The sequence below is a fragment of the Salvelinus sp. IW2-2015 genome, unplaced genomic scaffold (genome assembly GCF_002910315.2).
Source record: "Salvelinus sp. IW2-2015 unplaced genomic scaffold, ASM291031v2 Un_scaffold3851, whole genome shotgun sequence".
Lineage (NCBI taxonomy): Eukaryota > Metazoa > Chordata > Actinopteri > Salmoniformes > Salmonidae > Salvelinus > Salvelinus sp. IW2-2015.
Window position 1 is genome coordinate 56,021 of NW_019945125.1, and position 12,940 is coordinate 68,960.

Here is a 12,940-nt window from a genome sequence, read left to right on the forward strand (position 1 = left end):
TGTATTGTATGGACAATAAATGTGGACATTTCTAAGTGACCCCAAACTTTTGAACGGTAGTGTATATACTATATTATATACAGTGGGGAGAACAAGTATTTGATACACTGCCGATTTTGCAGGTTTTCCTACTTACAAAGCATGTAGAGGTCTGTAATTTTTATCAAAAATCCAGAAAATCACATTGTAATTTTTAAGTAATTAATTTGCATTTTATTGCATGACATAAGTATTTGATACATCAGAAAAGCAGAACTTAATATTTGGTACAGAAACCTTTGTTTGCAATTACAGAGATCATACATTTCCTGTAGTTCTTGACCAGGTTTGCACACACTGCAGCAGGGATTTTGGCCCACTCCTCCATACAGACCTTCTCCAGGTCCTTCAGGTTTCGGGGCTGTCGCTGGGCAATACGGACTTTCAGCTCCCTCCAAGATTTCTATTGGGTTCAGGTCTGGAGACTGGCTAGGCCACTCCAGGACCTTGAGATGCTTCTTACAGAGCCACTCCTTAGTTGCCCTGGCTGTGTGTTTTGGGTCGTTGTCATGCTGGAAGACCCAGCCACGACCCATCTTCAATGCTCTTATTGAGGGAAGGAGGTTGTTGGCCAAGATCTTGCGATACATGGCCCCATCCATCCTCCCTCAATACGGTGCAGTCGTCCTGTCCCCTTTGCAGAAAAGTATCCCCAAAGAATGATGTTTCCACCTCCATGCTTCACGGTTGGGATGGTGTTCTTGGGGTTGTACTCATCCTTCTTCTTCCTCCAAACACAGCGAGTGGAGTTTAGACCAAAAAGCTCTATTTTTGTCTCATCAGAGACACATGACCTTCTCCCATTCCCTCTCTGGATCATCCAGATGGTCATTGGCAAACTTCAGACGGGCCTGGACATGCGCTGGCTTGATCAAAGGGACCTTGTGTGCGCTGCAGGATTTTAATCCATGACGGCGTAGTGTTTTACTAATGGTTTTCTTTGAGACTGTGGTCCCAGCTCTCTTCAGGTCATTGACCAGGTCCTGCCGTGTAGTTCTGGCTGATCCCTCACCTTTCTCATGATCATTGATGCCCCACGAGGTGAGATCTTGCATGGAGCCCCGACCGAGGGTGATTGACCGTCATCTTGAACTTCTTCCATTTTCTAATAATTGCGCTAACAGTTGTTGCCTTCTCACCAAGCTGCTTGCCTATTGTCCTGTAGCCCATCCCAGCTGTGTGCAGGTCTACAATTTTATCCCTGATGTCCTTACACAGCTCTCTGGTCTTGGCCATTGTGGAGAGGTTGGAGTCTGTTTGATTGAGTGTGTGGACAGGTGTCTTTTATACAGGTAACGAGTTCAAACAGGTGCAGTTAATACAGGTAATGAGTGGAGAACAGGAGGGCTTCTAAAGAAAAACTAACAGGTCTGTGAGAGCCGGAATTCTTACTGGTTGGTAGGTGATCAAATACTTAAGTCATGCAATAAAATGCAAATTAATTACTTAAAAATAATACAATGTGATTTTCTGGATTTTTGTTTTAGATTCCGTCTCTCACAGTTGAAGTGTACCTATGATAAAAATATCAAGACTCTACATGCTTTGTAAGTAGGAAAACCTGCAAAATCGGAGTGTATCAAATACTTGTTCTCCCCACTGTATATAAATCAGCAAAAAAAGAAACGTCCCTTTTTCAGGACCCTGTCTTTCAAAGATAATTCGTAAAAATCCAAATAACTTCACAGATCTTCATTGTAAAGGGATTAAACACTGTTTCCCATGCTTGTTCAATGAACCATAACGATTAATGAACATGCACCTGTGGAACGGTCGTTAAGACGCTAACAGCTTACAGACGGTAGGCAATTAAGGTCACAGTTATGAAAACTTGGTCACTAAAGAGGCCTTTCTACTGACTCTGAAAAACACCAAAAGAAAGATCCCAGGGATCCTGCTCATCTGCGTGGACATGCCTAAGGCATGCTGCAAGAAGGCATGAGGACTGCAGATGTGGCCAGGGCAATAAATTGCAATGTCCGTACTGTGAGATGCCTAAGACAGCGCTACAGGAAGACAGGATGGACAGCTGATCGTCCTCGCAGTGGCAGACCACGTGTAACAACACCTGCACAGGATCGGTACATATGAACATCACACCTGCGGGACAGGTACAGGATGGCAACAACAACTGCCCGAGTTACACCGGAACACACAATCCCTCCATCAGTGCACAGACTGTCCGCAATAGGCTGAGAGAGGCTGAACTGAGGGTTGTAGGCTTGTTGTAAGGCAGTTCCTCACCAGACATCACTGGCAACAACGGACACAAACCCACCGTCGCTGGACCAGACAGGACTGGCAAAAAGTGCTCTTCACTGACGAGTCGCGGTTTTGTCTCACAAGGGGGGATGGTCGGATTCGCGTTTATCGTCAAAGGAATGAGCGTTACACCGAGGCCTGTACTCTGGAGCGGGATCGATTTGGAGGTGGAGGGTCCGTCATGGTCTGGGGCGGTGTGTCACAGTATCATCGGACTGAGCTTGTTGTCATTGCAGGCAATCTTAATGCTGTGCGTTACAGGGAAGACATCCTCCTCCCTCATGTGGTACCCTTCCTGCAGTCTCATCCTGACATGACCCTCCATCATGACAATGCCAGCAGCCATACTGCTCGTTCTGTGCGTGATTTCCTGCAAGACAGGAATGCCAGTGTTCTGCCATGGCCAGCGATGAGCCCGGATCTCAATCCCATTGAGCACATCTGGGACCTGTTGGATCGGAGGGTGAGGGCTAGGGCCATTCCCCCCAGAAATGTCTGGGAACTTGCAGGTGCCTTGGTGGAAGAGTCTAACATCTCACAGCAAGAACTGGCACATCTGTTGCAATCCATGAGGAGGAGATGCACTGCAGTACTTAATGCAGCTGGTGGCCACACCAGATACTGACTGTTACTCTTGATTTTGACCCACCCTTTGTTCAGGGACACATTATTCCATTTCTGTTAGTCACATGTCTGTGGAACTTGTTCAGTTTATGTCTCAGTTGTTGAATCTTATTATTTTTATACAAATATTTACACATGTTAAGTTTGCTGAAAATAAACGCAGTTGACAGTGAGAGGACGCTTTTTTTGCTGAGTTTATATACTGTATATACACACACAAGTATGTGAACTATTTCAAATTAGCAGATTCTGCTTTTTTTTATACACCCGTTGCTCACGTATATAAAATTGAGCACACAGTCTTGCAATCTCCTTAGACAAGCATTGTCAGTAGAATGGCCTTACTAAAGAGCTCAATGACTTTCAACATGGTCCCATCATGGGATGCCACCTTTCCAGCAAGCCAGTTCATCAAATGTCTGCCCTGCTAGAGCTGCCCTGGTCAACTGTAAGTGCTGTTATTTTTTATGTGTAGGCTCAGCCGCAAAGTGGTAGGCCACACAAGTTCACAGAACCAGACCGTCGAGTGCTGAAGCACGTAGCGCGTAAAAATCGTCTGTCCTTGGTTGCAACACTCACTACCGAGTTCCAAACTGTCTCTGGAAGCAATGCCAACACAAGCCTAAGATTGCCGAGCAGCCCCACACAAGCCTAAGATCAACATGCGCATAGCCAAGGTCTACTGTCTCTACTCTAGTTCTACTGTCTCTACTCTAGTTATACTGTCTCTACTCTAGTTCTACTGTCTCTACTGTAGTTATACTGTCTCTACTCTAGTTCTGTCTCTAATCTAGTTCTACTGTCTCTACTCTAGTTAGACTGTCTCTAATCTAGTTCTACTGTCTCTACTGTAGTTCTACTATCTCTACTGTAGTTATAATGTCTCTACTCTAGTTCTACTGTCTCTACTCTAGTTCTACTGTCTCTATTCTAGTTATACTGTCTCTATTCTAGTTCTACTGTCTCTACTCTAGTTATACTGTCTCTAATATAGTTATACTGTCTCTAATATAGTTCTACTGTCTCTACTCTAGTTCTACTGTCTCTACTGTAGTTCTACTGTCTCTACTCTAGTTCTACTGTTCTCTTAATATAGTTATACGTGCCTCTACTCTAGTCTACTGTTCTCTACTCTAGTTACTACTGTCTCTAAAGTTACTCTCACAGTTCTACTGTCTCTACTCTAGTTATACTGTCTCTACTCTAGTTATACTGGTCTCTACTGTAGTTATAACTGTCTACTCTAGTTCTAACTGTCTCTACTGTAGTTCTACTGCTACTCTCTACTGTAGTTCTTACTGTCTCTACTCTAGTTCTACTGTCTCTAATATAGTTCTACTGTCTCTACTCTAGTTCTACTGTCTCTACTTTCTAGTTTCTACTGTCTCTACTCTAGTTAACTGTCTCTACTCTAGTTATACTGTCTTACTCTAGTTATACTGTCTACGTTACTAGTTCTACTGTCTCTAATCTAGTTCTACTGTCTCAGTAATTTTTTTTCTTTTTCTTTTTTTTTCTTCTTTTTTTTTTTTCTTTATTTTTTTTTTTTTATTTTTTTGCTCCCACGTAATTTTTATTTTATTTTTTTTTTTTTTTTTTTTCTTTAATTATTTCTTTTTTATTTTTTTTATTTTTTATATTTTATTTCTTTTTTTTTTTTTTTTTTTTTTTTTTGATTCTTTTTTCTTTAATTATTTTTTTTTTTTTTTTTAATTTCTTTTTAATATTTTTTGTTTTTTTTTCATTTTTTTTATTTTTTTTTTTTTTATTTCTTTTTTTATTTTTTTTAATTTTTTTTTTATCTTTTTTTTAATCTTTTTTTAATTAAATCTATATTCTTTTTTTCAAATTTTTTTCTAATTTTATTTTTTTTTTTTTATATTTTTTATCTTTTTTTTTTTTTTTTTATTTTTTTTAAAATTTTTTCTTTTATTTTTATTCTTTGCGCTAATTTTGTTTTATTTTTTTTTCTATTGCTTAATAAATTTTTCACGGGCCCTCACTTGTCCATCGTAATTATTCTTTTTTTTATTCTACTTTTTTTATATTTTTAATTTTTTTTTTTTTAAAATCTTTTTTTTCTGATTTTTTTTCTTTTTTTCTATTTTTAAATTTTTTTTTCTTATTTTATTTTCACATCCGCCCGCCCCGGTTTGGGTCCCCCGTCCTCCCTAATTTGTTTTCTTTTTTTTTTTTTCTTTTTTTTTTTTTATTTTCAATTCCTGCTTATTTCTTTATTTTTTTTATGTTTAATTTTTAATTTTTTATTTTTTTTAATTTTTTTTTAATTTTTTTTTTTTTAATTGTTTTTTTGATTTTTTATTTAATTCTTTTATATTTTTTCTAGTTCTACTGTCTCTAATCTAGTTTACGTCTCTACTGTCTCTTACTTAGATTATACTGTCTCAATCTAGTTCTACTGTCTCTACTGTAGTTCTACTATCTCTATTCTGTTCTACTGTCTCTATTCTAGTTCTATCTGTCTCTAATATAGTTCTACTGTCTCTAATATAGTTATACTGTCTCTACTTATATTGTCTACTTTGTCTCTACTGTAGTTTCTATCTGTCTACTCTAGTTCTGCTGTCTCTATTCTAGTTCTACTGCCTCTACTATAGTTCTACTGTCTAACTTGTAGTTCTACTGTCTCTACTCTAGTTCTACTGTCTCTAATACTAGTTCTACTGCACTCTACTCTAGTTCTACTGTCTCTATGTAGTTCTACTGTTCCTATCTAGTTCTACTATTCTATTCTAGTTCTACTGTCTCTATTCTAGTTCTACTGTCTCTACTCTAGTTATACTGTTCCTCTACTGTTTATACTAATTCTCTAATACAGTTATACTGTTCTACTGTAGTTCTAATATCTCTAATACGTTATAATGTCTTACTGTAGTTCTACTATCTCTAATACAGTTATAATGTCTCTACTGTAGTTCTACTATCTCTAATAAGTTTATACTGTCTCTACTGTAGTTCTACTATCTCTAATACAGGTATACTGTCTCTACTGTAGCTTTACTATCTCTAATACAGTTATACTGTCTATACTATAGTTCTACTATCTCTAATACAGTTATACTGTCTCTACTGTAGTTATACTGTCTATACTGTAGTTATACTATCTTTAATACAGTTATATGTCTCTACTGTAGTTATACTGTCTCTACTGTAGTTCTACTGTCTCTAATACAGTTATACTGTCTCTACTGTAGTTATACTGTCTCTATTGTAGTTCTACTGTCTCTAATACAGTTATACTGTCTCTACTGTAGTTTATACTGTCTCTACTTAGTTATACTGTCTCTACTCTAGTTATACTGTCTCTACTGTAGTTATACTGTTTCTATTCATTTATATTTTGTCTTTTGTAACCTCTGACCTCTTACCTCTGCGGTTTTTTGGGTTCCGGTCTCACTACACAGATGTGTCCAACACATGAGTCGTCTCTCCAGACAGCGTCTGTTGGGCGGTCCTGGAGCGTTCAGTTCATACGACACTCTTTGCCCCGCTCAAAGAGTACTTCGCCTGCAACTAATACAAACACACACACACACACACACACACACACACACACACACACACACACACACACACACACACACACACACAACACACACACACCCCACACCACCCACCTACAAACACCACACACCACACACACACCTCAACTGAAAGAGTTCTCAGCCTGGAGCCCCATGACCCACAGGCCGATGCCCAACCAGAAAGGTTCCAGCCCCACCTCGGTGTTAACCAATCACAAGCCAGGATACGCCCCAACCCCGGTGTTTACCTATCACAAACCAGGGAACACCCCCACCCCGGTGCTAACCAATCACAAACTAAACCTGTTATCCAGCCACAAAACAATACTCCGACAACATGGACTGTCTCTCTTCCAGTCTCTCTGTTACACACACACACACACACCTCAGATTCCATGGTGCTAGTTGACAAGGTGCTTCAACACTCAGTGGTGGTTAATCTCCTCTACATCTCCCTCCTGTACTGTTAATCACATCTATGGTGCTACACACACACACACACACACACACACACACACACACACACACACACACACACACACACACACACACACACACACACACACAGTTGTGATGAGCTGTTTCCAACCCTGTGCTCCGTCAAGCGCAAACACAGCTGTCTCCCATGGTGCAGTGGGGCGTTATGTCATAAGGTGCTCGCTTACGGTAATATGGTTACTCTGGGTTACCATCAATTACTATCTGTCAGTATAGTGAGTGGTCTGTTGTACTGTAGGGGGAGGGGCTTGGGGGTGGGATGTTTATTTGTTGTTTGATGTGATTTACTGGTGGTTATTTGATTGACAGGTGATAAGTCAACGAGGGTATCACCCGTTGAGAGTTGTGACAGGGTGGAGACCGAGCACAGAGACACGCTCCTCTCACGGCTGGAATGAAATGTGTTTTGAAGAGGATGTTTCAAAAGGTGCTAAAATAAAAAATATGACAAATCTAGAATATATCAAATCTATAGTTAGAATAAGGTTGTCTTTCCAATGGCTGTATTTAGTTGTGGTAGAGAGTCAAAGGCAATATTATGTACTCTTGTATGCAGAATAACTAAAGCAGAATAACTAAAGCAGAATAACTAAAGGCTTTTTAACTTTGTACTTGAACCTGTAATGAATAAAGGATTCATGTTTTAGCCTAGAGATAATGTCTGGCACACTGATCGTGTATTGTGGTACATATACCTTCCTCCCCAGCAAACCGTGAACATTCCCAGAACGTTAGCTCAGATTACCATTAAGTTCTAGTTCGGGTTTTATGTAACATTAGGATGATATCATATATTTATTCATCAAATGTGTTTTTTAGAGAACATTCCAAGGATATGTCATGTAACATTTAACAACCACAATAGAACATTCCTCAAAAGTGTGTATGTTTGTATAAAACATTTGCATGATGTTGCTAGAACATTCCTATAACATATGTATTGTGTTCTTTAAAAGGTTCCCAGAATGTTTCTTTAGGTTGTGGGAACAGTCTGGTGGGAACATCACAAAATATATGTTCCAGAACACCAGAACTGTCCACTTGTGTGGCTCATTCTACAACTTTTCTTTTACAGTGTCAAAAACATTCACCTGGTGTTTAGTCTGTTCTTTAATGGTTACCAGAATGTTTCATTAGGTTGTGGGAACAGTCTGGTGGGAACATTGTAACAATCAGCTTGGATTGTAAACTATGCTATCATATAAAATAAATACTGTTTTCCTATGAGAGTGACTGAAGCAAGACAGACAAAATTAATAAAGTGAGAAAAATAATTATATATTATATTTAAAGTGTATAAATTCATAAAAAACAAATGAATTAGCCCCAAATAAATTTCAGAATATCCAAGTCCCAAGACCAACAGAATTGGTCCCAAAGTAGCCTAGTGGTTAGAGTGTAGGGGCGGCAGGTCGCCTAGTGGTTAGAGCGTAGGGGCGGCAGGTCGCCTAGTGGTTAGAGCGTAGGGGCGGCAGGTCGCCTGTGCCGTTAGAGCGTAGGGGCGGCAGGTCGCCTAGTGGTTAGAGCGTAGGGGCGGCAGGTCGCCTAGTGGTTAGAGCGTAGGGGCGGCAGGTAGCCTAGTGGTTAGAGCGTAGGGGCGGCAGGTCGCCTAGTGGTTAGAGCGTTGGACTAGTTACTGAAAGGTTGCTAGATCGAATCCCCGAGCTGACAAGGTGACAATCTGTCATTCTGCCCCTGAACAAGGCAGTTAACCCTCTGTTCCTAGGCCGTCATTGTAAATAAGAATTTGTTCTTAACTGACTTGCCTAGTTAAATGAAGGATAAATAAATAAATATGCTAAATGATGTGACCCACCACCTGGATAAAGTCATATGTAGCAAAGTCATTTGAAATTGTGTTTTTTTTACATTTGATAAAAGTAGAGACTCAGAGCTACAAAATGGTATATAACAATTGAAATGTAATTCTGCTTTGAAAGTTGTTCCTCAAGTAAGAATTTGTTCTTAACTGACTTGCCTAGTTAATTAAAGGTAACATAAAAATAAAAAAATAAAAAAACATTCCCGCAAGAAAACCAAAAATGTCACTCGAACAGAAGGGAGAACTAACAACTAAAACAAAACAAGCGAGGTTTTAGGAGGGATTCTGAAAGATGCTCAGACGCTCCACTGAAAGTTGACTAGCAACAACAACTGGAACCTAAAAGACTCCCGCCATTTCCTCCCAAGAAGCCCAGGAAGAGATGTACGCTATCCTGCTTCTCATCAACCTGTGAAAGGTTCAACCAATTGTGTGAGGGGTAGGCATGGTCGGATTTCTCCATTCCCTTCTCCGGCTGTTGTATTGGGCAGTTCAACAGGGAGAAATGTCTCAGTCCCTGGAGTACAAACATTGTGCTATACAGGAGCGCATGTACAAGACATCAAAACACTGTTCCCAGACATTATAAACCTGCATCAGGAAATTGAGTCTGTCATAGTTCGTGTGGGGTTCAATGACATTATGAAGGGCAGCTCAGAACAGCTGAAGATGGATTTTAAAGAACTGATTGGGTCTCTGCTTGACACCAACAAACTCCATAATGTCTGGCCATCTGCCCTCCCTAAATCGTGGCACTGAACATTTCAGCAGACTTGTATCCCTCCATAACTGGCTACGAGACTATTACAGCTCTGTGGGTGTAACATTTATTGACAATTTTGATACCTTCTGGAATTAAAGCTTGTTTTATAATAAGGATGGGATCCACCCAAATCATTTGGGTTCCTGAATACTTTCACGGCATTAAAATGCTACGTTGAGACAATGACCTAAACCCAGCTCAGTTAATCCCTACCCTAAACCCAGCTCAATTAATCCCTAAACCCAGCTCAGTTAATCCCTACCCCAAGCCCAGCTCAGTTAATCCCTACCCCAAGCCCAGCTCAGTTAATCCCTACCCTAAACCCAGCTCAGTTAATCCCTACCCTAAACCCAGCTCAATTAATCCCTTACCACAAGCTCAGTTAATCCCTACCCCAAGGCCAGCTCAGTTAATCCCTACCCCAAACCCAGCTTCATTAATCCCTACCCCAAGCCCAGCTCAGTTAATCCCTACCCCAAGCCCAGCTCAGTTAATCCCTACCCCAAGCCCAGCTCAGGTAAATCCCTACCCCACCCAGCTCAGTTAATCTCCTACCCAAGCCCAGCTCAATTAATCCCTACCAAGCCCAGCTCAGTTAATCCCTACCCTAAACCCAGCTCAGTTAATCCCTACCCCAAGCCCGCGCTCAGTTAATCTCTACCCCAAGCCCAGCTCAATTAATCCCTACAAGCCCAGCTCAGTTAATCCCTACCCTAAACCCAGCTCAGTTAATCCCTACCCCAAGCCCAGCTCAGTTAATCCCTACCCTAAACTCAGCTGAGTTAATCTCTACCCCAAGCCCAGCTCAAATAATCCCTACAAGCCCAGCTCAGTTAATCCCTACCCTAAACCGAGCTCAGTTAATCTCTACCCCAAGCCCAGCTCAGTTAATCCCTACCATTGTGTCGCTGAGTCGTCATAATGTTTTAGCAAATGTACATTATCCCAGGGGCGTTGGAAGACACAAATGTAAGTAACCTAATGTATGTCCCTCTAACTGCCCTGAATGCCTCGGCTGATCCTACAGCTGTTGTCTGCAGTAATCATGTGTCTATGAACCAGAGTTATACTGTTAGCACTGAGCCGGTGTTCCCCAAATCAAATAAAAAATGTATTGGTCACATACACATGGTTAGCAGATGCCCTATCCCATCTGGACAAGAGGCATACCTATGTAAGAATGCTGTTCATTGACTATAGCTCAGCATTCAACACCATAGTACTCTTCAAGCTCGGGGCCCTGGGTCTGAACCCCGCCCTGTACAACTGGGTCCTGGACTTCCTGACGGGTCGCCCCCAGGTGGTGAAGGTAGGAAACAACATCTCCACTTCACTGATCTTCAACACAGGGGACCAACAAGGGCCCACTCCTGTACTCCCTGTTCACCCACGACTGCGTGGTCAAGCACGCCTCCAACTCAATCATCAAGTTTGCAGACGACACAACAGTGGTAGGCCTGATTAGCAACAATGACGAGACAGCCAACAGCCAACAGGGAAGAGGTGAGGGCCCTGGGAGACTGGTGCCAGGAAAATAACCTCTCACTCAATGTCAACTAAACGAAGGAGATGATTGTGGACCTCAGGAGACAGCAGAGGGAGCACGCCACTATCCACATCGGTGGGACCGCAGTGGAGAAGGTAGAAAGTTGTAAGTTCCTCAGTGTACACATCACTGACAAACTGAAATGGTCCACCCACACAGACAGTGTGGTGAAGAACAGTGTAACAGTGCCTCTTCAACTCAGGAGGCTTATCACTGAAAACCCTCACAAACGTTTACAGATGCACAATTGAGAGCATCCTGTCGGGCTGTATCACCGCCTGGTACAGCAACTGCACCGCCCGCAACTGCAAGGCTCTCCAGAGGGTGGTGCGTTCTGCCCAACGCATCACCGGGGGCAAACTACCTGCCCTCCAGGACATCTACAGCACCCGATGTCACAGGAAGGCCAAAAAGATCATCAAGGACATCAACCACCGGAGCCACTGCCTGTTCACCCCGCTACCATCCAGAAGGTGAGGTCAGAACAGGTGCATCAAAGCTGGGACCGAGAGACTGAAAAACAGCTTCTATCTCAAGGCCATCAGACTGTTAAACAGCCATTACTAGCACATCAGAGGCGGCTGCCTATAGACATAGATTAGGAATCACTGGCCTCTTTAAGGAAATGAAACACTAGCCACTTTAATAATGTCTCCGTATCTTGCATTACTCATCTCATATGTATAAACTGTACTCTATACTATGTCACTGTGTCTTAGTCCGCTTTGACATATATGTATATATTCTTTATTCATTCCGTACATGTTGTGAAACTGTTGTTTGAGCATGAGCATGTCTACTTCTGCTAAGTTTCCCAGTAAAGCAATGAAAACAATCAAGCATCCCAGAAAAGTGCTAAAAATAGCCCACGTTTACATATGTAACATAAAAAATATGGTTCAGGAAGTCAATAATTTGCTAGTAACAGATGACATTCATATTCTGACTCCCTGAAACTCACTTAGATAATACCTTTGATGATACAGTGGTAGCAAGACATGGTTATAACATTTACAGAAATGCTAATGTTGGAGGTGTTGCTGTTGATATTCTGAACCACATTCCTGTAAAGATTAGAGAGGATCTAATGTTAAATATTGTTGAAGTAATATGGCTACAGGTTCATCTGCCTCACCTAAAGCCCATTCTGGTGGGAAGCTGCTATAGACCACCAAGTGCTAACAGTCAGTATCTGGATAATATGTGTGAAATGCTTGATAATATATGTGTTATCAACAAACAGAGAGGTATATTTTCTGTGTGATTTAAATATTGACTGGCTTTCATCAAGCTGCCCACTCCAGAAAAAGCTTCAAACTGTAACCAGTGTCTGCAACCAACCTAGCTACAAACAGCACAGGAATGAAATCATCTACATGTATTGATCACATCTTTACTAACGCTGTAGAAATTAGCTCTAAAGCAGTATCCAGATCCATCGGATGTAGTGATCACAATATAGCAGCCATATCTAGGAAAACCACAGTTCCAAAGGCTGGGCCTAATATAGTGTATAAGAGGTCATACAATACATTTTGTAATGATTCCTATGTTGTTGATGTAAAGAACATCTGTTAGTCCATGGTGTGTAATGAGGAGCAAACAGATACTACTGATCTTGACACATTTATGAAATTGCTTATTCCAGTTACTAATAAGCATGCACCCATGAAGAAAATTACTGTAAAAACTGTTAAATCCCTGTGGATTGATGAGGAATTTAAAAATTGTATGATTGAGAGGGATGAGGCAAAAGGTATGGCAAATAAGTCTGGATGCACAACTGATTGGCAAACGTACTGCAAATTGAGAAATCATGTGACTAAACTGAATTAAAAGAA

The 12,940-nt window shown here is 41.0% G+C and overlaps 1 pseudogene; it reads left to right on the top strand.

Annotated features, from left to right (window-relative positions):
- Positions 1-6,531, top strand: part of LOC112076575 (DNA (cytosine-5)-methyltransferase 3A-like) — a 40,981-nt pseudogene extending 34,450 nt beyond the window's left edge.
- Positions 6,532-12,940: the final 6,409 nt, after the last annotated feature.